The following is a 26,188-nucleotide window of genomic DNA, read 5'->3' on the forward strand; positions in this document are numbered from 1 at the left end:
GGTGAGGGGTGCAGGCTCTGGGAGGGAGTTTGGGTGCTGGATGCATCCTCCAGGCTAGGGCAGGGGGTGGGTGTGCATGAGGGGGTCAGGGGTGCAGGCTCTGGGACAGTGTTTGAGTGCAGGCTGGGGGTGGGGGTGCAGGCTCTGGGAGGGAGTTTGGGGATGAGAGGCGGTGCGGAGGGAGGGAGTGTAGGCTCTGGAACAGAGTTTGGGTGTAGGCTCTGGGCTGGGGCAAGGGGGTGGGGATGTAGGAGGGAGTTTGGGTGCAGGAGGGGTGTGTGGGAAGGGGGTGGGGGTACAGGCTGTGGGACGGAGTTTGGGTGCTGGGTGCAGGCTCTGGGCTGGGGCAGGGGGTGCAGGAGGGGGTGCAGGCTCTGGGAGGGAGTTTGGGGGCCAGAGGGGGGTGGGGTGGGAAAGGGGTGGGGGTGCAGGCTCTGGGAGGGGGCGGGGGTGTGTGGCGCTCACGGGGAGGGGACTGCCATCACATGTGGCTTCCTTCCTCCCCTGCTGCCCCTCACCATAGCCTCACTGGGGGTGGGTGATGGGGCGGCCCCTTGCCCAGCGTTGGGCAGGAGTGGTGGCTGCGGGGCGGGGATCACAGGGTCAAACACTCACTGAAGCCCCAGCAGCTGCTCAGGTGAGTGAGGTCCACTCCAGACGTCTCCCGCAGGAAGCCCCCTCGGTGGCGTCTCCTCCTGGTGGGTGCCGGGGGAGGGGAGCATGCGTGTGCCTCCGCCTACACCTCCACCTCCTGAGGTGCAGCAGCCGCCAGCTGCTGCCGCCCGCCACCAGCGCTGCTCTTGTGCTGTGCTGTAGCCTGAGGCAGCAGCAGCCAGCGCCAGCAGGTGGGGGTGCTCAGGGGGGATGCTCTGGAGGGGGATGCTCCAGGCAGGGCCAGGGGAGAGACCCAGCTCCAAACATTGGTGGAGCAGGGCCCCCAGCCCTGAATATTCCTGGAGCCCGGGCACCTCGGGCCTATACTCCTCCCCGCCCCTGGCTGGAGCTAATGAGATCTACCTGCTCTGGTTGCTACAGCAAGTCAGCAGCAAACCCCTCAACTGTTCCAGATTTAGTGGAACATTCCATGTTTCAGGGGTGGGTGTGTATTCATTTGTTCCCCTTTCTCACACTCAGTAGCTTATCAAAACGCTTTCTATGCTGGCAGTGAGAAGCTCTAAGCTCACTTCTTCTACACATTGCTGTTTATATTTTTGTGTGCTTCATAGCACTTTTTATTAAACATGACTTTATACCCGTGCCTTAGGTAGACGATCAGGATCATTTCCCACACCCGCTCATTTTACAAATAAGTTAGTTGAGAGGTTGCATAAGGTCACTTCTAGTAGATTAGATTCCAAGATTCTATTAGGACAGGCCCGAGTTTGACCCCCCTCAGCCTCTCAGAGTAAGTCTGCTAAAATGATGTACTTAGCTCGCCTGTATGTAAGGACTGTTTTAACCACTAGACCACATTCTCCTTCCAGGGGCAGGAGTAGATCCCAGGAATCCTTATTCCCAACATTGTGTTGCTGACTAGCAAATAATTGTATAACACACGGACAAATCGTAGTTCTCATATTGTAAAAATTCCTCCTTTGGCACAAGCAGAAGGGGTCTGTGATGGGGTAAGGGGTTCAAACCCTGCTGTGAAGCCATACAGCCATCCTTATGATTGCATATCATAAAATTTCTGGTTTGTCCAGTGTTCTTTTAAAACAACTGATTTATTTAATTCATAAAACAAGAAAACATCTTTTAAAACAGATTTTAAATCTACTATAATCTGTCAGTTGTGGTGTGATCTGCAACAAAATACAAATGTTCCACATATCCGTCATGTATCACGCTGCCAGCTGCTGTTGTCACATTTGCCATTTGAAAGGTATGGTCAGCAGAATAGTCCGGCATCTCCCATCAAGATGCTAAAGTCTGACCTCCTGTTTTGATACAAGGGAAAAAAATAACCCCCTTAACCAGACAAAGGTTTTTGCTAATGGCTCTGCTACTGGTGCTTGTGGCTCTTAGATGCTGTGTCAGAGAGCTAGTTGGGTGAAGTGTGGGCTTGTACATTTGTCCTTTTATAGAATGCAAGAGCCTGGTGAGCACAGTAACAAAAGAAAAATGGCTCTGCCGGCAGCTAACACAAGATTGTGCATTGAGCAAAGCTGCTTTGCCAAAGACTTCAGCCACCCCAAGCTCTAGTGTAGTCCATCTCTGAAAGGAAAAGCCAAAGCTGTTGTGATTACGCTATGTGATGCTGTTCTCACTCGCCATGAGTTGCCACCTCCGAAATGGTCTAATTTTCTTCCACTCCCACTGGAGCTGAGAAAATGATTTGAATCTCCCTCCCCAATAATCTGGCCACCTTTCCCTCCCGTGGCATCACTTCTCCTTTTGTGCCACTTCAATGCAGCTTGCAGCCACAGCTGAAGTGCTATTTAAGGGTATGTCTACACTGCAACGGAAGCACAGGGATTGAACTCAGGTTCAAGCCTAAACCCCCTTCTCATCTACATGCAAACTGCACTAACCCAGGACTTGGCTTTAATGTCCCAGCATCCTGCGGGTGTGGAGGGGCTGAGCCTTTGTCATGCGAGGACCCCAGGGCTCAAGCCCTATTGCTTTGCAGTGTAGATGCAGTCCCACTGGACTTATGCTTTGGGACTCTGCCAGAAGTATTCCACAGGCCAATTTTATTTGTCCTCAGCACAGTCAGGTTTGGGGGACAGTCAGGTTTTCCACACTGCCTCACAAAAAAAGGGCTAGAGCAGCTACATTTTGGAAGAGCGATAGGCAGCCTGGGATATGGCTGGTTTGACTCCAGCTTGCAAAGTGCAGTGTAGACACTGGAGCCCCAGGTTGAGATCCAGGGGTCAACAACTCCTAACCTGGGGTTACAAATGAGTAGAGATGTTCGAGCTCTAGGTGAACAAACCCCATGTCTGCTAACTCAAATTCTGCTAACCCTGGGCTTACATTGCAGCACAGACATACCCTGAATGCTCCGGGGAGGAGGTGCTCAGCCAGTGCTGCTGCTGCAGAGCTGCAAAGAAACCCTCCTGAGGTTATTGCTTCAACGACATATTGAGACTCATGCTAGTGGCAGGGCTCAAGTAACCTTTTGTGGGCCCTGGTGCCTGGACCATGGCCCCACCCCCTGCTCTGCCCTGAGGCCCCATCCCGACTTCACCTGTGCTCTGCCCCCCCCCCCAGGAGGCAGGAGGCAGGAGGCAAAGAGAAGCAAGCAGCAGGTGGAGAGGAGTGAGCAGGGAGGGGGCAGAAAGGAGTGAGCAGTGGTCAGGGCCTTGGGGGAAAGAGGCTGCATGGAGGCCTGGGGGTGGGGCCTTGGAGTGGAGCACAGGTGGAGAGGAGGGGTGGGGCCATGGTCTAATGGTGATAGTTTGGCCAAGGGAAGTTAACTTCCTCAAATTGACTGCATGAAGGAACTGTGTATAATGATGAAAAACAAACCAAAAAAGAAACTACACAAAGATCAAACATTTGTAACAAGTCACAGCTACTGTTACACCTACCAGTACTGTCAGAGTGAGCTTCTGTGACTGTTACTCTAGGCTCCCCACCGCCTGTTGTTTAACTGTGCACATATGATAACTGTCCCCAGCCCTCCCATGGATTATCAGCAGAACCCAGAACCATTAGCACTGAAAAACCCCAGGGCTCCTCTACATGAGCTAAAAGCCATTAGCAGGCTTTAAGCCTCTGTGTGGGCCAGCCACTAGCTGGAGACATGTTCAGACACACCTAGACAGTACTCTAGCCCTCAGTGCTGCTTAGGGTGTTTGTTGGGAGATCAGGCTTTGAGGCAACTCAAAGCCTTTTGCAGGCTACAATGAGATCAGCTAAATGAAAGCTGGTTTAGCCATCGACTGGTCTAAACTGATTCAGTCTAGGTCTGTGTATTAGCACATTAACAGTTATATAATGTTCAAGTAACTGGCCCCTGCTAATCAGGCAAATGTGTGAGTGAACACAGCTCACCCAAGAGACAAGTATGTGTCATTGTTTAGCAATTCTAGGAGAGCATAATGTTTCCTTCCAATACCATGTAGCTCAGTGAAAGCCAAAGGTTTATATATCTCCCTTTTTTTCCATAGAGTGGGACAGCTGCAAACTTAAGATCCCTGAAGGAATTTCTTTGATGCTGTCAGAAAGGTTATTTAGGGTCTCATCCTGTGGGATGCTGACCCCCCTCAATTCCCACTAAAGTGACTGGGAACTGTAGGTGCTTAGCACATCTGGAAATCAGGCCACTTATTTAGGGGGCTAAGAATGGATGAAGAGTCTAACTTTAGACAGCCCCATTTGAAAATGGTGGCCTTTGTTTATTACAGCCAGACTGCTCAATTAGACTGGATGGTCACAGATTTGTTTGAGCATTTAAACCCAAGAGCAGAGCAAGTATTTGTAAAAGAAAAACTGGTCACAGCTTCCAACTGTGGAGGAAAATGAAGAGGCTGCAGCCAGCATCTTGGATTGGAAACACTGGTGACAGGATGTAATACAGATGAGGAGCTGCAATTCCAAACTGGACAAGTTGCCATCAGCGAACAGGCATTGCAGGAAACGGAGCTCTAATATGATGCTCACAGTGCAGGGTCAGCACAATGCTCCAGGAAGCACTAATGGGCTATGTATGATGACTGGATGGGGAAGATGAGAGGTAACGTTTCTGACAGCCAACCAGACTGGAACAGAGGAGGGAAGAAAAACAGGAGTAAAAGGCAATAATGAAAGCACCCTCACAAGAGGAGAACTGGAAAGGAGGGCAGACAGGTTACGGAGGTAACTTTGGGATGGGGCCTAACAGTTGTTGGAAGGCTGAGGTAGGGCAACTATTTGCAGTAGAAGTGCAGCGCTCCCATTTCTAGATCCAACAGTAGAACTTCATCTGAACCCACAGGTTCTAGCCCCATAGTGCAGAAAGTGAACACAGGGTTCATTGAACTTGAGTCTCTGCCTTTACTGAAATGTCTGGAGATGGGGTATATGGACCACACACTGACCAAGAAGGGGTTAATGAGAGCCTGTAAGCCTAGTCAGCCCCACGCCATTACACATGTGTAAAGTGTCAAGCCTGGGGGGAGGAGATAAAAGAGGAAAACCCAGGTCAATGGTGACTGATTGGGAGAGAGAGATCTTGTGAGAGAAGCCTGTGAAGGAAGGCCTGGCTGGGGCCAGAGTCTAACCAGAGACTGCTTGAAGCTGCCTGGAAGAATCAGCTGGGGCAGGGCCTAACTAGAGACTCCTAAGGGTCAGAGCCTCCTTGGGACAGGTGGGCCTGGTGCAGCCGTTCTGTTGTTTCTCATAACTAGTCCGGATCCTCTTTGTTTTGGGATTAGCAGAAGAGTCAGCTGGGGAAGAGACTGTGAGGAAGGCCTAGCTGCCAGCCACAGTAGGAAGCAGCCCAAGGATCCAGCAGAGGGTCTGAACAAACTTCTCTTCTGCTTCATACAGGGTCCCTGGGCTGGAACTCAGTGTAGAGTGCAGATCTGGGTTCCCCTACTGGCCCAGTTAGGGCTGGGGTGTGAAGACCCAAAAGCCTGAGGTTGGACCAAACCCTGCTATGGTGCTGCCAGGCCAGTGGTGTGTTGGACTCAAGTTTCCCTGGAAGAGGCTGGACTGAAAGGATATTTCTACACAGCAAAGAAAACCCCAGGGCTGGCTCAGGGCAGCTGATTCAGTCTCGTGGGGCTTCAGTTGTGGGGCTGTTTCATTGCAGTGTAGATTTCTGGGCTGTGGCTGAAGCCTGAACTCTGGGACCCTCCCACGCCGCAGAATCCTGGAACCTAGACTCCAGCCCAGGCCTGGAAGTCTACACTGCAATTAAACAGCCCCTTAGCCTGAGTCAGCTGCCTCAGGTTAGCCACAGGTGTCTACTTGCTGTGTAGATATACCCAAAGACACAGGAAGAGGCAGACCACTGTGGGGCCAGAGCATCAGTCAGCAGAGGGTGCCAAATAGGAGGAGAGCCACTACACCACGCCCAGCTGTGAGGGGACATGCCTTCAATGAGTACACTGTTCCATGGTCTGTACCATGATTTCCTGCTACAGCAACAGCTGATGGTCCTTTAGCTAGTAGTAACAGGCCCCTTTAGTGCCCAGAAAAATTAGGACATAATTGCTGCTGTGAATAAACTGTCTCCCCACTGACGAGACCCAGATGTCTGATGTCTTGCACCTTGCAGAAGCTCATACCTAACTTTAGTTGGCCAGATCCATGGTCATATGTTGCTGTACAAGATGAACCATCTGCCCTGATAACAGCCCCAAGTCTAGGTTTTAACTATTGTTGGCATTCACCATTGTCCTCTACTCCCAGAAGGTGAGAAGCCATCATTAGTTCGGACTGTCAGCCAGGGGACACAGGCTGTCCAGAATACTGACAAGCAGAAGCAAATGTCATGAAAGCTTATTACCCTCAAAGTGTTTGCATAAACCTACATTTAAAGTTCATTTTGCTTTAACTTTATACTCTTTTCCTTTGTGCTATGTTTAAAAAAGAAGTATTGGTTATTAAAATTCATGCTTTCAAATATTTAATGTTTAATTGCTACCAAATGGACAGCATCTCCAAGGAACGTTGGGATCTACCTCAACTACTGGTGTATCACTCAATAATGCAAACCTAAAGAATACCACACATGGTTTGATGTTCCACTAAGGGATATTGATATGTATGCCAATGTGATACTTATAACATAGAGACTCCAGTGTGTGGCCACTACGACTCAGACTAGTACAATGAGACACAGAAGCTAGCTGCTCCTGTCTCCTGCCTGGCAAAGCTTACTAGTGACAACCAGCAGTAAAGGTAACTTCTAATATGGATGGACCTGTGTAGTAACTAATTACAAGAAATTTACCTCGCTTGTAATGTCACTAATTTCTGTTTTACTCCTCATTTAGGTAGCATTATGGGTCAGACTATAATAATGCTTAAATTCACTTTTTCAAAATAAATTCAAAATAATTTATCACACAAGGATAGAAGTTGCATTTAAAGCTTTGCTTATATTACAAAAAATATTTAGTTTTAATTGTACTAATTACATATAGCCTCTTACACATTTTGCTAAAAGAGTATAAGTTCCAAACAAAAGTTCTTATCTCTGCGTCATATATTAATTTAGCAAAGGTGTGGCCCTGATATAACAATAGAGTGACAAGTGGGGACCTGTTACCCAAAACATATGTTAGATTAGCATATAACACATTATACCAGCAACATTTGGCATGCGGCCCATCAGGGAAATCCGTTGGCAAGCCGGGACGGTTTGTTTACCTGCAGCGTTCGGCCGATCGCAGCTCCCTCTGGCCGATCCAGGCCAATGGGACTGCAGGAAGCAGCATGGGCCGAGGTATGTGCTGGCCGCTGCTTTCCACAGCCCCCATTGGCCTGGAACGGCAAACTGCGGACAGTGGGAGCGAAAATCGGCTGAACGCTGCAGGTAAAGAAACCGCCCCAGCCCGTCAGTGGATTTCCCTGACGGGCCGCATGCCGAAGGTTGCCGATCTCTGCATTATACAAATATCTGGCAGTTATAAGAGCGGAACTGGCCTACGTTCTTCTTAGAGTTCTGTTCACTCATGCTAAACTACACCCCACAATACCCTGCAATAGTACAGCTCAGCTTTTGGCATAAACAGATACATTATTTTCTGTCTTCATACAAGTGAGGGTGGTACCGTCACAGACAGTACCTGCAGTGCTAGTATCCAAAACAGAGATAAGGAAAGGAATAGAGCAGCAAGTCAAGGAACTGGGATGCACGGATGGGCTGTGCTTCAGAGATGTGTAAAGAGTTTTATAACTTGTAAAATATCTTATAACTAGTCCTAACTGAACTGTGAATCTTTGGGAGCTCACCTTCTGCGTAAGGTGAATGTAACACTGCTGAACAAGATGGCTTCCTGAAGACTAGTACCATATAGAACCTTTTCCCTGTACGATATTATTATTGGCTTATTGCAATAAACCTGACTGATATTGTTTATTTTGTCTCTGGAATATATTTCATAATGAACCAAAGTGTGGTTGAGCAATCGACTAGACCATTTATTAACAGCTGGAAGTGACAAACTTAAAATAGCATATATGTACCTTTAACCCCTTTATGCCACAGGCTATGGCTACCCAGCCCTAACAACAGCACTAACCCATGGCAAACCTGGCTCTGCTGCCACAAAGAAAATTGTGTATGTTCATTTAACCAAATGAATGAAAATTGTAGTTCAATTGTTTTTTTCTAAATGAGGCAACATTTAGTCTATGGACTGCAAGCCAGCACTCAAATACTTCAGATGTTTCCCATTAACAAGACTGCCTCTTGTCCTCCAATCCATTTTCCAGAGGCTTCTGTGACCACAGGCCGAGAAAAGGAGCCAGTGGTCTGGTTAGAGAGACCATTTTCAAGGCTGCTCGCAAGGCTTGTACTGCAGAATGTAGGCAAGACCACCCAAACTGCTGAGTTCTTCTTCCAGGGTAACAGTTGGAAAAGTTACTCGAGGGAAGCTGAAACTCACATGAATATATTGTAAGTTCTTTCAAACTGCGTATCAGCTCTGCTTAGCGGTACAATTATACTGCACAAAATACACTAGAGCGATAGGGGACAATTGTGACTGATAATTAGCATTGATGCATCTATCACAACAGAGCCCTTGTTCCGCTCTCATCAGACTTATTTATAATTGGTGAGATCAAATGACTCCTTGGTGTTTTAGGACCAGATTGCCCTCTCTTGTGGAAAACTTGCAGGAGAGGGCCTGAGGAGGGGAAGGCAACTCTGTAAGATTCCCCTCTGAGTTTTCCTTGAAACATGCTGTCTGCTGAAGGGATTTTCTCAGGGTGCAATGGATTTTGGAGCTCTCCCTCCCACCCCTCTTCCTTACAGACTTTGGGCTAGAAACAGAAAACAACTACAGAGCAGCTGTCTCTGCTCCCTTTCCTTTCCACTGGCAGCATGGTTACAAAGGAAGCCACACAGCCATTGGCTGCCCCCCTGCCCAACTTCACAGCAGCAGCTGTATAACCTCCCACCCAGTTTCCACATGGAAATTTATGCACATGAGAAAGTTGCACCAATTTAAGTAAAGGGGTGATTTTAAATTGGTTTAGTTAAAGCAGTACAAGCCCCTGTGAGGACATTTCAGTTTAAACCAGGTCAGTTTAGCCTAAATTGATTAGTTTCAGAGTAACAGCCGTGTTAGTCTGTATTCGCAAAAAGAAAAGGAGTACTTGTGGCACTTTAGAGACTAACCAATTTATTTGAGCATAAGCTTTCGTGAGCTACAGCTCACTTCAGAAGTGAGCTGTAGCTCACGAAAGCTTATGCTCAAATAAATTGGTTAGTCTCTAAATTGATTAGGAATCAGTTTATGTAAAAACAAACTAAGGCCACGTCTACTCTACAGAGTTAAGTCGACTTAAGTTACATTGATGATAATAACCCACTGTAATTACAGCGCTCGTGCATGTTCACACAACGCTCCTTGTGTCAATGGGGTGTGTGCACAGTTCATGCTCTAGCAGAGAGAGCAGTGCATGGTGGGTAGCTATCCCACTGTGCTACTCGCCACCTTCTCCTGCTACGAGTTCTGGGAATGGATCGCAGTGCATCGTGCGGGTGGAATCACCATCCCATAACGCGGTTTTCTCCATCCATCATTCCAAGGGCTTCTGACTGTATTTCGTGCCGTTTTTCAACTGCCTCTGTAAACTTTGCGCCTGCCATCTCTGTCTCAGAGCATGCTCAACAGTCTGTGATAAGCATTGTGAACACAAGGTGGCTGATCAAGGAGCAGCTGCACATGGTGGACCTTCACCATTGGGCTCAGGAAACAAGCACCGAGTGGTGGGATCCGATTATGATGCAGGTATGGGATGACAAGCAGTTGCTGCAGAACTTTCGTATGCACAAAGCCACCTTCCTTGTACTCGATGTGCAGCTTGCCCCCGCCCTGCAGCACAAGGACACCAAAATGAGAGCTGCCCTAAGGGTGGAGAAGCGAGTGGCGATCGCTGTGTGGAAGCTGGAAACTCCAGCCTGTTACTGGTCAGCTGCAAATCAGTTTGGAGTTGGGAAGGCCACCGTGGGGGTTGTGGTGATGCAAGTGTGCAGGGCCATCTTCTGCTAAGAAGGATGGTGCCTCTGGGCACCATGTGGGAAATAGCGGATGGTTTTGCAGCAATGGGATTCAGCGACAGGGCAATAGATGGCACGCATATCCCAATTTTGGCCCTAGATCCTCTTGTGACGGAGTACATCAACAGAAAGGGCTTCTTCCCTGTGGTATTGCAGGTGCTGGTGGATCACTGATATTGTTTCACGGACATCAGTGTGGGGTGGTTAGGGAAGGTGCATGACGTATGCATCTTCAGGAACACTGGCCTGTATAGAAAGCTGCATTCAGGGGCTTCCTTTCCAGACCAAAAGATGCCAGTGGGGGACTTTGAAATGCTCACAGTGATCCTGGGAGACCCAGCCTACCCTTTACTCCTGTGGCTCATGAAGCCGTACACCGGGAACCTTGACAGCAGCAAGGAGCGCTTCTACAACAGGCTCAGCAGGTGCAGAACGACCATAGAATGTGTGTGTGGCAGATTAAAGGATCCTTCCTGGTCTCCCAGTGCAGCAATCCATGGGTTCTCTGGGTCTCTGGAGTCATCTGCTGGCAAGGTCTGAGGCGACTCAGTCCCTTCCCAGGTCTCCACTGGCCATCTGGTGTCCACCTGAGGTTTGGCATGCCTGGCCTCTGTGAACTGGGGCTCCTGCAGCTCTGTGGAGGGAGCTCACAATACAGTCCGTCCTCCTAGGCAGTCCGGCCCAACTGAGCTGGGCTGCTTCCCTTTATACCCTGTCTCCAGGCTAAGCATGCCCAGCAGGGACAGAGGGGTGGTGGCTTCCTCAGCTGGCAATGCACAGTTAACCCCTGTGGGGCCAGTGCGGGGTAGACACACCCCATCACACTGCCTCACAAGGAATTTGTGATTCCTTAATTCATGTTTGCAAAGCACTCTGGGACCCTTGGATGAAAAGGAAAAAGAGAGGGCAGGTATCCACAATTTAAACTCATGTCTTGACTGTACCCACTTAAGCCTGTATTTTTAATCTTGAAACTAATGACCAGTGAACTGTATGCATTAACGAATCTCCATGCATATTAAATATTGAAAGTAAAAACATACTCAGGGGATTTATTTGTATGTCTGGAGTTAAGGCTATGTTTAGGTGCAGTCTGCTTCAAATATGCAATTCAATAAGAAGGAAATAAAAACAATTCATAGCTTCCTTTTTTAATCTGATCCTCTTGGGCAGGATCACTTTGAGGCCGGACGTTTGCATGGAGGTCTGATCCAGTGCCTATTCACATCATTAGAGCGGTAACCCAGGTAGCATCATTCTATTCTCCTCATCTGCTAATTAGTCTGCAGTTCCCCCAAAATTCAAGTGTCCAGTGGCTGTGGATTTCATGAGCTTCAAAAGCCTGTCCTGGGCACCTGCAAGAGGCTGTAACTTTCGAGCTTTTCCCAAAAAAAAATCACAATGTTAAACCTTCCATGCTGGCAACTGAGTTATATTTTCAAGGCCCTACAGGTGTGTCCACACTGCAAAGAAACACCCATGGCAATGAGTTTCAGAGCTCAGGTCTACAAACTCGGGCTTGAGGGGCCTGAGCTGCAGCGCTAGAATTGTAGCCATTCCCACACAGGCTGGAGCCTGGGCTGTGAAACCTGGCAAGAGGGGTGGTTCTCAAAATCCAAACTCCAGCCCGAGTGGGAATGTCTATATTGTTATTTTTAGTGCCGTAGCATGAACCCGAGTTTGTAGATCTGCGCTCTGGGACTTGCTGCTGTGTTCATCTGGGTTTTTCTGTTTGGTTGGTTTTTTGCAGTGTAGCAAAAAGGGCTTGAAATGTTTTTTTCAGGGAAAGAGCAGATCAGCTTTTCCACTTGCAGATCTATACAGTGTAGGTCAAGGATGCAGGATTTTCAGGCCCTAAAGGTCAGTTCAAGGGCTCATGAAATGTGGTCTATTTTGTCAATTTCTGTAAACAAAACCAATTATGTTCCCTTAAGACAGTCAGTGGAAAGTTCACTGGCTCACATCATAAAAGGAAGTATGCTCTGTTTATTTACAACTGATCCTAAAATTGCACATTAAGGCCCTAACACTAAGTGTTCTGCAGTCTAAACAGCCTCAAAGTAACCAAAAATGTTTCCTCCAAACACATAAATAACTGCATTAATTTTATTATTTAAATTCCTCCACTGTGTTTTGTCTCGTTAATAGCGGATTAAGGTGTAGCCCACCACACCCAAACACATAAGTCCTCATTGATTGTTTTCCTCATGCAATGAGCATGGTATGAAGAGAACAGGATTACAGGTCCCAGTCCTTTTTCATGCACTGGTATGTTGAAGACACAGGAAAAACTGACTGTTTATCTAAAGAATAATGTTATAGTGCTTCACCTGGCTCATTTGCTTTCCTCTCCAGTGATATATCTGGTTCATCCATCCCCTGCAAATAAGACATTGCAACAGTAAATAAAATTAAACACATTTTAGCTGCATTGTTCAAAGTCAGAGTGAAGATCAGGTGATTTCCGCAAAGTAACAGTGACCTTTCCCTCACTGTTAAGAATGCCAATTGATTGAAGTCTTTTTTGAATGGATGAGATACTCCACTAAGGAGGCAATGGATCAGTTGTCAGTTCAAACAAGTTTAAACAGTGATATAGGAAGCCCAGGGAGAGAGTTTAGATCATGGCAAAGAAAAAGCAAGAGCAGAGGACAAACAAAAGAAGAAACCGTGATGTTTGAGTAATACCATGCCAGACTTAAGGCACATAAACTAACAATTCATATATAGTGGAATATATCAAAGACTGTTCTGGATGGGCAACGATAATAAAAGTCAAGGGAAGTGAAGGACGAAAAAGGCTTTATCTGTCCACAAGCAGGCATGTGATATTGAGTGAACCAAGAGCATAGTTAACAGATGAGTGCCTGTGTGTTGCAGATTAAACATGATCTACCCAAAGTGCTGCTTTATTCTTTGCAATTTTCTTTTTTAAAAATTGATTTTAACCACTAGGCCATATAAAAACAAACCAAGGCCCTGATCCTGCCCCCCTCACTCATGTTGGGTAGTATCTACATGAGTGGTCCCGTTAATCCCCATTGAACTCATTCAGGACTACTCATGTGAGTAAAGATGGAAAAATCAGAATGTTAAGGGAGTATAACTGATGTGGAGACCTCTGCCTGAATTTGCAGAGTCTGAAACAACAGCTGAGGTGGAACCTGCCTCATTCATTTCAGTGGGTGCCAGTAATGATGCTTGAAGTGGAAATGTTAACTATTTCACTGCTCATCACAGCATGTCAAGAAGAAGAGGAAGTGTCATATCAGGAAGAGCTACGCACCAGCATTTCTCAAAGTAGGGGGGCAAGAAGAGCCTGCTGGGGAGCATGGAAAGTGCATACATTATGATGGGCAGGCCTTTAAAACACATGGTGGGGTTGTGTGGGGGGGAAGGGGGTCACATTTGTTTTCACTTTCCTCAAGCTTTCATAAATCTCAAACACTGGACTAAGCAACTAACAAGAAAGCAGAGGGCACACACTGTAATCACAAGCGTTACAGGTTGGCTTGGTAACAGTTTGTGATTTAGTCCACGATATGGAAACACACAGTCCCCCGACAGCGTGGAAGATGAGTGTGTAGATTAAAAGGAGACAAATATCAGCCCATGAAGAAGACAAAGAAAGGGAAAGGAAAGCTGGAATAGTAATATCTGATCTGGAGTGCCTGTGGAAAACATAGTATGTGATCGTGTATCATAATACATATGCACAAGGGGGCTGAATAGAAGTCACACAGGCAACCTTAATTCTGGCATTTCATAGCTTTTGAGTGCTTGACTTTGTTCTTTCAACAATGTTCTTTCAACACAGTATTGTAATTTTCTCCTGGAGTAATTTTCCACATACGTCATCAGGAGGGTTGGAACCTTTAGCTCCATCACACAGACCTCTGCCACTTGAGCTAACTAAGGAAGGGATAGCAATAGTAGGTTGTCATCCTCTGTGTGGAACAGCACAAGATGAGACACTGTCTGCCAGCGGGTTTCACAAATATCTGCTGGCAGCAGAGGAATGATGAGACTCAGGAATCTTGATTTCCATTCCAGGCTTGGGAGAGGATTGTGCTTTGGTGACCACAGATGTTTTGCCTCTTCCTCACAAACTTGACCTTTTCTGCCCTGTCCCCTCCAAACTATCCCTTTCCCAGTCTTGTCTCCTCCCCACTGCTGGCTCCTCATCCCGTCCCATTAGACTTCTCTGTCTAGGTCCAGTTTCTACTCCTCAGGCGTCTCATCTTAGTCCCCTTGCTCAGCCAGTCCTAGGCTGCCCCTCCAGGCTCCCTATCCAAGTCCCAGTCTCCCTCTCCAATCCTAGTCTCCAAACCCAGCCAGTCCCAGTTCTTCCCATCCTCGACTCCTTGTCCCTATTCTTTCTGCCCAGCCAGTCCCAGTACCTCCACTCCGGGCTACTTGTCTGAGTTAACTCTCCCTTCCCCTGGACCCTCATCCCCTCCTTACTCGTGTTTCCTCCCTCCTCCCCCTTTATTGGCTCTTAGTTCAAATCTCAAAGGTGACGGCTAGTGGCGTTCTGTTATTTTCTTTGTTAGGTCTGTCCTGTAGTAGGTGACTTCTGGGAACTCTTCTGGCTCTATCAATCTGTTTCTTCACTTCTGCAGGTGGGTATTGTAGTTGTAAGAATGCTTGATAGAGATCTTGTAGGTGTTTGTCTCTGTCTGAGGGGTTGGAGCAAATGCGGTTGTATCGCAGAGCTTGGCTGTAGACAATGGATCGTGTGGTGTGGTCAGGGTGAAAGCTGGAAGCATGTAGGTAGGAATAGCGGTCAGTAGGTTTCCGGTATAGGGTGGTGTTTACTTCTTCATCATCTGGACCCATGGAAAAGAAGCCCTTGAGGAATTCCACCATGTCCCAGAAGTCACCTACTACAGGACAGGCCTAACAAAGAAAATAATAGAACGCCACTAGCTGTCACCTTCAGCCCCCAACTAAAACCCCTCCAACGCATTATTAAGGATCTACAACCTATCCTGAAGGATGACCCAACACTCTCACAAATCTTGGGAGACAGGCCAGTCCTTGCCTACAGACAGCCCCCCAACCTGAAGCGAATACTCACCAGCAACCACATATCACACAATAGAACCACTAACCCAGGAACCTATCCTTGCAACAAAGCCCGTTGCCAACTGTGCCCACATATCTATTCAGGGGACACCATCACAGGGCCTAATAACATCAGCCACACTATCAGAGGCTCGTTCACCTGCACATCTACCAATGTGATATATGCCATCATGTGCCAGCAATGCCCCTCTGCCATGTACATTGGTCAAACTGGACAGTCTCTACGTAAAAGAATAAATGGACACAAATCAGATGTCAAGAATTATAACATTCATAAACCAGTTGGCGAACACTTCAATCTCTCTGGTCACGCGATTACAGACATGAAAGTTGCGATATTACAACAGAAAAACTTCAAATCCAGACTCCAGCGAGAGACTGCTGAATTGGAATTCATTTGCAAATTGGATACAATTAACTTAGGCTTGAATAGAGACTGGGAGTGGCTAAGTCATTATGCAAGGTAACCTATTTCCCCTTGTTTTTTCCTCCGCCCCCCCCTTCCTCAGACGTTCTTGTTAAACCCTGGATTTGTGCTGGAAATGGCCCACCTTGATTATCATACACATTGTAAGGAGAGTGATCACTTTAGATAAGCTATTACCAACAGGAGAGTGGGGTGTTTTTTTGGGGGGGGGGGTGAGAAAATCTGGATTTGTGCTGGAAATGGCCCACCTTGATTATCATACAAATTGTAAGGAGAGTGATCACTTTACATAAGCTATTACCAGCAGGAGTGTGGGGTGGGGGGAGAGAAAACCTTTTGTAGTGATAATCACCCATTTTTTCATGGTTTGTGTGTATAAAAAAGTCTTCTGTATTTTCCACAGTATGCATCCGATGAAGTGAGCTGTAGCTCATGAAAGCTTATGCTCAAATAAATTGGTTAGTCTCTAAGGTGCCACAAGTACTCCTTTTCTTTTTGCAAATACAGACTAACACGGCTGTTACTCTGAAACCTGTACTCTGCAAGGCAGAGATGGGAAGTAGAGATTTTTGACATTGTGTAGTTCTGCCCAATCTGAACAGATTTTTATGAGACCAGCAAAAAGGTACCCCCCTGTCAAATTTCAGTCTTGTTGCAAATCAGGAAGTCTCAGAGGTTTGGGGGTTGTTTTTTTAAACAACAAAAAAAGTCATAAGAATTTTTAAATAAAACAATGTGTTAGGCAGTGACCGACTAGGTTGCCAACTCCCCTGTAAAAATAGAGGAGTCTGAAACTATCACTGTCAACTGAGTTGTGTTCATACGCCACCAAAAAAGGGTCATATGGGAGGAGCGCGCAACAGTCAATACATTCCGTCAGTAATCCACAGTCCAAAGAGAATTGGTTTTAACGCCAGCTCATCAAAATACAGGGGTTCGTGAAGGGCCCAGCACACTGAGTTTCACTTCAGCCCAGATTTCAGAAGTAAACAGTCCAAGTCTGCAGGCTGCTGCCCGCCCTCAGACTCTCAGTGTGGCTTTCAGCTCAGGCTTCAGTCTCTCCTGATAGCCTCACAAAGAGACCTACCCACTCTCACTCCATCCACCCACATGCTTCCCGTTCAACATCTGATCCCTTTTGTCTCTGTCCCCTCCTGATTGTCTCTGGAGCAATGAAAGACAGCTGTGGTCTTTCCCTAGAAAGAGGTGTTAACTGTTTCCCTGCTAGCCCAGACTTGGGTCTGTGCACCTCATCATGCTACGAAAACATCACTGGTATATCTGACCACTAGGACCTTAACTGCTGAACTTGATCATTAGACATGTAAACGAGAAGGGAGACAATCATTAGAATGAATTTGCACTATGGAAGCTACAGAAAAACAGTAAATGTAGCAAGATATCTATGAAAGAAAGACACAGGAAATACATCAATTAATCAAAAATACAAAGGGAACATAATTTATTAGTTGAATATCCCTTGTGATCTCAGGTGATTTCTCACAAAATCTTGCTTTGCGATTGGTTACTATGAGTCAGCATTTCAGTTGGAAAAATGGGATTAATTGCACAGGCAACATTCATTCTGGCATTACCTAACTTCTGAATGCTAGTCTTTTGCAGACTTAATGTTCTGTTAACACTGGTTTTTGTCTCTTTTCCTAGGTTATTAAAATATGCAAATTATCTCATGCAACTGTAACAACCCGCCACATAACTCATCAGCAGGTTTGAACAGGACCTTCCTCACTACAACACAGATTTCTAACACTTCCTCTAAGGGGCTAATCCCATTACCTGGCTACAGCAGTAGACTGTTATCCTCTGTGGACCAGCTACTAGTGGGAGATACACAGTACATAAAACAGTGGGTTATATCCACAGAAATTACCCCCTTTTCAGACATCATTCCTAAGCATAAAGATTTGACAGGTTCTTTCTAAGAGCTGGTGTCACAGATCCACACAGGGACTCAGATGCCTAAACCCAGTTTTAGGCACCACTGTAATCCACGAAAACTCAGCTTGGCTGCTGCCTAACCTGTAGGCATCTAAACTCACTGGGTGCCTAAGTTTTTCCAGTACAGGTTCCCTGGGTACCTACGTTTCTGCCCTTGGGCATGCGCACTGCTGCCTCACTCTAGGCATCTGCAAGCCTATCTCATTGTGCGAGCTGCAAACCAGGGGAAGACAGGTGGAGGAAAACCTATCTTGTCTGCAAGACATTATCTGGTGGCTGTGCTCTGAGCAAGCCTATCAGATTGGGTCCCATTCAAAATCCATCTGGGGGAGGTGTTTCCTTTATAACAATTAGCCCAGTGGTTAGCATGCTCACCAAGGATGTAGAAGACCCACATTAAATTCCTCTCTTTGCCTGATGGGGAGAGAGGATGTGAACAGGGTTCTCCCACCTCTCAGGAGAGTGCTTTTGCCACTGAACTATGGGATATTCTGGTGTGGAACTCCCGCAAACTCTCCTTTTGAAGCTGTCGCACTTTTTATAACTATTTAAATAGTCACTGGGGCACAGAGTAAGAGAATGAACCTATAGCCTGGTGTTTAGGGCACCCACCTTGGAGCTGGGAGACATTGGGTATGTCTACACTGCAGCTCGGAGCACGCCTCCCAGCCTGGGTGAATGAACTTGTGCGCCTGAGTTCAGACCCATTTGACCCCCTAGGTCTGAGCTCAGGGGGCTAGTTTGAACCTCTGCCTGTGCCACAACATCCCTACTGCTATGTTTAGTGAGCTAACATGAGTCTGTCTACCTGGGCTGGAAGGCATGATCCCAGCTGCAGCATAGATATACCCAATGTTTCCCACCTCCCAGCTGGGTGCCCTCAGTCCAGTCTCCCCTGCTCCAGTAACTCTATTTACACAAAGTGGAACAGCTTCAACAGGACAGATTGAGGGACAGCCACATCGAGTTTGTCAGTTAGAAGGAATTGAAAACGGGATTATAATAGGGAGTGCCCAGCAACTTCAATGTAGGGGTTGTCAGCTCCACCTATAGTGATGTTTGTTAAGGAAGTTACTATTCCTGCTGAGTCGGTGTTGTTTGATGCATGAATACCCCCAAGTTATTATGATGGAGAGGCAGAAAAACTATAGCTAAGGTTTCAGAGTAACAGCCATGTTAGTCTGTATTCGCAAAAAGAAAAGGAGTACTTGTGGCATCTTAGAGACTAACCAATTTATTTGAGCATAAGCTTTCGTGAGCTACAGCTCACTTCATCTGATGCATTCCCAAAAGCTTATGCTCAAATAAATTGGTTAGTCTCTAAGGTGCCACAAGTACTCCTTTTCTTATAGCTAAGGTTGTGTCAGAGAATTGTGTTTAACAGGTTCTCCGGCCCCTTCCTTTCGCTGCTCCCAGCCCTCCCAGCTCCCCAATCCTCCACAGATACAGGCGCCCACCTCAATCTCAGGAAGTTATTCTACCTCAGTGTTGCAGACACTCTGGTCTGTCTTGGATTCCGTCGAGGCAAGGCCATGGCTGCCTGGAAACCCCTCTGGTCACAGTCCTACTCGAGCCCATGGAGCAGAGTTTTGGCTATTCTGTCTAGTAGCTTGTTCAAGCATCAATTAAGGAATCCCCCAACTCTCTCTAACAGTAATTTACTTTGCTTGATTCTTATACTCTTTTTCCTCAAAGGAGTCACATGTCTCAAAAGCATGCCCAGCAGGCGTGTGGTTATTAATTTTATCTGATTAGTATTTTAGAAGGGGATGGGGTGGGGGGTACCAAACAAAGATCACTATCCAAATGCAAGTGGTAATCAATTTTAAAAGTAATGTAAAGCATATGGACCAAAGATTAGGAAATGTCCTAAGTCCTAAAGAATTGAATATAGGTGACAGGGTGTTGTACAGGTTCTTTTCAGAGAAGAACCATGTTTTGAGCCCATAGTGGTTGGGATCTGTAGTTATAACTAATAAAGCAAGTCCCACTGTGTATCAAGTGGAAATTAAAGGAAAGAAAAAGAGAGTGCTGAAATGGTTCCATTTGAGCCAGTTAAAGACCTGGAAAGGCTTTGTAACTTAAGTGTAGTGAACAGTATGGTATTTGTTCTTTTCTTTCCTTTTTCTTTTAGGAACGACTACAGAATGTATACCTGGATATGTTCTTGGGTATTGTTATATATGTCAGACTCTGTAGTTGTTAGAAATGGAGACCATCTTACTTGTATGGCTAATGAAAGTTATGTATCAGACTGGATGCCTCTCCGGTTTAAAGGAAAGGTGTGGGTGTACTCGTATGAACAATTCACAGCCCGTTATACAGTGTGGGAGGAAAAAGCCACTGGGGAAAGTGTCCTTTCCTTTACAGAGAAGGCAGGGGAACAAAATGTAACCATGTTGAGGGTAATGGAGAGGTATTCCCCTTTATCCAAAAATCTGATGTTAAATGTATTTGTTTCCTCAATGACAATTTTATGAATAATTGTATTAATGTGGAATGACTGCAAACTCCTCCAAATGTTGATACGTTGAGCTCAAGGTTGGTCAATGGATTCGGGTAGAAGCCAGAAATATCAGTGTAGTAATGGGCCTGCAATATTACTTGGAATCTATTGAAATTAATTTGGTCACCCCCACTAAGAGCTATGAAAGTGAGTTGCAATGTGTAATGCATAATGAAACTTGTTTAGATAAATATCAAGGGTTAAACCAGTTTTGTGACAGAAAAAATGTCACATTTCATGTAAAGTGTACTGGAAATGTTAAAATCACTGTTAATGTTAATGACACTGGTAACTGGACAGTTACAAGTCCATATGGGACTACAGTGATCAAAGAAATCGTAGTGGTTCCAGAACCACAGAAAAGTGTTATTGGGCCTGTAATGGTAAAAAGGGACGTGAAAAAGTTGTTAATGGTAAATCCCAGGTATGCCTTGAAAAAGGTTATTATGCCTCTGCAGTTAGATTTGTCATGAGTGCAGCCCAAATGTGCACCTTATGTCTTCACATTACATGTTGGGTAGTATGCTTGGCTAGATAGTGTACTCCCAATGCAGCCCAAATATCAGAGGAGGGATTCAGTAGCTATCATTCTAGGACGGATGGGAACAGGATCAAGCACCCTAAACACCATAGATAAAGAGCAAGTTCTCGCAAGTAAAATTGGGGCGATAGGTCAAGATGTAGCCTCATTGCATCCCTTAATTACCTCTTTCAATCAGCTTAGTGTTATGGAATACAAGATAGCAAATGTATTACATGGCTGGTTACAGGTGCAACGAACGGGTAGACCACCTTCACATCATTCATGCTCTCAATGTGTTGCACTCAAATGTGTCCATGGCCCTTTCACGTATCCAGGCACAGTACTGGGTCCTAGAAGTAGCTAAAAACGTTATTAGAGGTTTAAATGGAGTCCTTCCTGTAGAGATAAGAAAAGCTCTCTGGGAAAAAAATTCCACTGTTCCCTTTGAGCAAAGACATCAGGATTGGTGGAGGCTGGTAAATTTTTCATTTTCAGTTATCAACCCACCATTACTGCCTTTGTGTTAACCATAGTGAAGGCACAGGACGAGTGGGTCTATCCCTTAATTCCATTGGGGCTAAATGTGAATCAGTCTGTTTTAATCCCCCAGACTTGAATAAATGGGTACACAAAAAAGATGGCATATATAGTAATGTCAACCTAAATTCTTGTGTTGAGGAGAATGGGATAAGCTATACACGTGGTTCTGGAGTCATTGAAATGTCGCATCTGTGTTTGAACCCTTCTGAAAGTAAATGCCATTACAGTTTAAAACCCAGTAATGTAAACCATTCTGTCATTGTTTTTGCAGATACCAAATGTGTTTGCTTGCGCAGCTGGTGTACTGAATTCTTGGTATACCATTTCTACAAGGTATCACGTGATCTCCATGTAAATTTGTGTTTATGTTCTGTAATTGCAATAAAGGGGTGTGATGGAGATTTTAGCTGAGATATCTGTGCAGACTGTAAATGTACATTATGCTTTGTATGACTCTGTAAAGCCAGTTCATTTGAGTATTAATATTTCCTTGCTCAACCAAATAATGCACCATCCTGACCTCAAGAAGCATCTTGAACAGTTGAAAAAGGATGGTTTAGAAGTGATGTTAACAATCCATCGCTCCATTAAACAAATTGAAAAGATTCTTAAACTGGTATCTAAGGAATCCGCCTTTAGTCATTGGTGGGAAGTGTTGTTTGATTGGTCTGTGCACAAATCCAAGGTTTGGAATATCTTGTTACACCCAGTTGTAGTGGTTCCCCTCATTCAATTTGTGATAATTGTATCATAATTTTACTAGTGTTCTGGGTAATAAGGCAAATTAAGTGTCAAGAAAACCAATTATAGGTTAATGCCCAGTACATCCTAACAACTAGTGTTTAAAATGATGTAGTGACTCAAGAACCTGTAACCTCTTGGCCACCAAGGAGGGGATCTGTAGCCTGGTTTAGCCATTTTGTTTAGGCTGCTGTCAGTTCATACTCCATCTTGGGCTTTCTTGTTGTTGCCATGGTTGGCGCCCTTTTTGGTGCTAATGTTTAATTGGCTAAAAGCTTTTGAAAAATGCTCAGTGACAGTTGTAGTCTGCCAGGCAACCCAAGAGGGGGAAACATCATGTGACCTGTGTGTGTAATCTGCCTGGTAATAGAAAGTGCATATAAGGATTCAGCACATGTTGCTCTGTGCTGTCTGTCATAGTGCCAGCCAGTGCCTGTGCACCATTGCCGCTCATTGGATCAAGACACAGAAGAAGACTTACCTGTTCCAGAAGGTTTCAGAGTAACAGCCGTGTTAGTCTGTATTCGCAAAAAGAAAAGGAGTACTTGTGGCACCTTAGAGACTAACCAATTTATTTGAGCATGAGCTTTCGTGAAGTGAGCTGTAGCTCACGAAAGCTCATGCTCAAATAAATTGGTTAGTCTCTAAGGTGCCACAAGTACTCCTTTTCTTTCTGTTCCAGAAGATCTTCGGTGGCTGCTGTCAGTTGTTCCTGATTCCTGAGGGTTCAGTTCCAGTCCTGATTCCTATTGTCTGGCTGCTGTTCCTGGTATCCTGTGCAGAAATAAGGTGGAAGAAATCCTTTATTATTGTTAAGTGTTGCGACCCTTGGTGAGGTAATTTGGGTCCAGACTTCAGGCCTTGTGAAGTTAATCTGAGCATAGACTATATCATAGAGTGTACCATGTATGATGTTGTAATATAAGTACTATTGTTACTAAATGTTTCCTGTTTTGATCTTACTGCTGTGACAGGATCATTGCTTAAAGCAGGGGTCTGAGGTGGGTCTGTTTAGGGTGGGAGAGCTGGGAAATTTACCTACAGATGATAGATGCTGAATTAAGGGGGTGAACTAAGAGCAAGGATATATACCTTATTTTCTTCACCTGTTATTTCAGTAACATCGGTATAGACTCATGTCCTGCTGTTGCGAATGTCTCTGCTTTCCCACTTGCAGCGAAGATTTAGCTAAAGCACATCCAGGCTTGTGTCTGGATAGTCCTGCAATGCTCTCCCACAATTCCCAGGGCCTGTGTGTTCTATCCCTTCCAACTTCCCACTTGCCTCCCATGCACTGGAAGCAACCTCCTGGTTCAAATACAGCTACTTGGTGTTTAACCCTTTTTTGCTTGTGGTCTGCTCAACTTTCAGCATAGCTATGTCTAACTGGTTGAAGAAGAGGAAAGATGCATACCAGCCAATGTGCTGCTAGTTGGCCAGAGGATGGAAACAAGGTTCTGGGCAATCTGTGGGGTGAAGTGTGCAAGGCCCATGACATTTAGCAGAATCAGCAGAAACCTGCATTTCCATGACAATCTCCAAGAGCTGCAGTGTTGGAGATCAACAAAACTGTTGGGTGGTGCAGAGAGAGGATTAAACACCTCAGTTCCACCTACCCCAGGGCAAAGAACAGGAATGATAAGTCTGGGAACTTCCCAACTACCTGCCTTACTGTGAGGAATTCAACCAGGTGCTGGCGACTGTCCCCAGCATAGAGCCCGCAGTCAGAAGTGACCATCTCCTGAGTTGGGACAGTATGTTTTTTTCAGAGCAGAGGCAGAGAGGACTGGGACACCACCGGAGGAGAACCCAGTGGCAAAGGGGCTGGAGGTTCAGGAGTGGACCTCAGGCCATGTGGGCAGATTGGCTGGGGACCCACATTCAGAAGACCTGTTTAAGGATGGGGCTCGTAAGGATGTGGCAATGCAGCAGCCAGTAGGACCCAGATCCTGACAAGTGGCATCTGCTATATTTAGTTTTTGGAATCGCAGCATTAATGGGAGGATTTGCTGGGCTCTGACCAATGCAATTATTGTTTGGAAAGAAATTACATGCAGGAGGCTGTATTTCGCTTCTGTTAAGGGCTGAAGCCAAGCCACTTCCCGGCCCCATGCCACTTGGGGTCCAAGATTACGGCAATTCTGATGGTGTATGTGCGCTTTGAACATGAGGGTGATTTGAAGGAAGAGTTTTTGTTTTCTGCTTCATTACCAACAAAAACAACTAGTTCTGAAGTGTTCAAGACTGTGAGCGACTACATCGTTAACAAATGTGGGTTGGATTTCAAGTTTTGTGTAGGCGTTTGTTCTGATGGCGCTGCTGCAATGACAGGATGGCATTCTGGAGTGGTTACCCAGAGTAAGGCGCTTGCAGCCGAGCGCAAGTCAATGCACTGCTTCCTTCACCGAGAAAGTCTTGCAACAAAAAAAAATGTCAACAGAACTAAACAGTGTGCTCAGTGAGGTCGTAAAAATTGTGAACTGTGTAAAGGCGAATGCTTTAAATTCATGACTATTCGCTGCATTATGTGATGATATGGGAGCTGATCATAAACAGCTCCTATTGCATGCCGATGTACGTTGGTTATCGAGGGGAAAAGTCCTGTCAAGAGTATTTGAGCTCCGAAACGAGCTTGCCGAGTTTCTTCAGGACAAAAAACCAAATTGGTCACAATTGTTCCGAGATGCGGATTGGATAGCCAAGCTGACTTATTTGGCTGATATCTTTGCCATCTTTAATGATTTCAACACCTCCATGCAGGGAAGGATGGCTTTGTGTCTTACAATGACAGACAAGATCGATGGACAAAAACGAAAGCTAGAAGCATGGAAGAGTCGAGTGTCAAGAGATTGTTATGACATGTTTCACAAATTAGCGACAATCATCGCCGATGCAGGCGAAGACCTTAATGTTACATCTCTACGAAAGGTCATCAGTGAACACTTGACGAATTTGGCAGAACGTTTTGAGTTTTACTTTCCAGCAGAAGAAGATCCACAGAAAGGGATTGGATGGATCCAAAATCTGTTTATTCCACTGAAAGATGACTTAACTGTCACTATGGAGGATAAATTGTTGGAGCTGGCTGCTGACGAAGGATTGAAGATGAGTTTCGAAACTACGACATCACTTGCTTCCTTTTGGATAAAAGTGAAAGCAGAATATCCTGAGCTTACTGAAATTGCTCTGAAAACTCTTCTCCCATTTCCTTCAACATACTTCTGCAAGACTGGCTTCTCAACCATGAGTGTCATTAAGACAAAGTACAGGAATAGTATGGATATTCATTCTCCAATGTGCGTGGCACTGCCCTCATTTGAACCACGACTGGATAAGCTGACAAAGAAGAAGCAGGCTCACCTTTCACATTAGTAAAGGTTAAGGTTTTAACATGCCTATTATTGTGTTAATAAAATAGCTTATCAATTTGATATTTTAGTATTATGACACATTTTCAAAATTATTATGTCTTCAATTTAATGTTACCTATTCCTTTCAATCTTATTTTTTTAAATTTTTTTGACCTTTGCTTTATTCATTATAATTTTTTATTTTATTACTTATATATAATTATTTTAATAATATCTTTGGTAGGAGACTTTGCTGGTTTGATTTTTTAATTTTTTTAATTTGTATTGTAATGTATTATTTGTTTACAAAATAAACATAAAATAAAAATGTCTGCCAACTTTTATTATATTCATTATATTGTTTCCAATATAAATTAATATTACTACAAATGTTCAAATAATATTTTCTTGGATCATAAATGAATAATAGTCATTTTATACTATCCGCACAGATGCACAGCCTTTCAGTCAGTCTTCAATGTATTTAAATGGGAACATCTCCACGAGTGCGCTACACTTTGTATGCACACTCCTATTCCAATTAATACAGTGAAGAATGTTAGTTTTTCTGATCTGATGTGCTACGTGCCTATGCGAATACAATAATAATATGGCACAAATATAGTACTGGTCCCTGGCACATTGAAAAAAAATTGCCGGTCCGCCACATTAGATAGTTTGAGAAGCACTGGTCTAGAGTGCCTCCTGGAACAGCTGCGCGACAGCTACAACTCCCTGGGCTACTTCCCCATGGCCTCCTCCCAACACCTTCTTTATCCTCACCACAGGATCTTCCTCCTGGTGCCTGATAATGCTTGTACTCCTCAGTCCTCCAGCAGTACGCCTTCTCACTCTCAGCTCCTAGTGCCTCTTGCTCCCAGCTCCT

The 26,188-nt window shown here is 45.3% G+C and overlaps 2 long non-coding RNA genes across 2 annotated transcripts in view; one reads left to right on the forward strand and one right to left on the reverse strand.

Annotated features, from left to right (window-relative positions):
- Positions 1-464: 464 nt before the first annotated feature.
- Positions 465-10,335, forward strand: LOC122462206. Its single transcript, XR_006284624.1, has 3 exons — positions 465-602; positions 9,157-9,161; positions 10,325-10,335. It is a non-coding gene; the product is annotated as an uncharacterized LOC122462206 (long non-coding RNA).
- Positions 10,336-16,180: 5,845 nt separating this feature from the next.
- Positions 16,181-26,188, reverse strand: part of LOC122464180 — a 69,075-nt gene continuing 59,067 nt past the window's right edge. The window contains exon 7 of the long non-coding RNA XR_006288111.1: positions 16,181-16,215. This is a non-coding gene — a long non-coding RNA (uncharacterized LOC122464180). The remainder of the gene's footprint in view (positions 16,216-26,188) is intronic.

This window comes from Chelonia mydas, chromosome 1 (genome assembly GCF_015237465.2).
Source record: "Chelonia mydas isolate rCheMyd1 chromosome 1, rCheMyd1.pri.v2, whole genome shotgun sequence".
In the NCBI taxonomy this organism is placed as follows: domain Eukaryota; kingdom Metazoa; phylum Chordata; order Testudines; family Cheloniidae; genus Chelonia; species Chelonia mydas.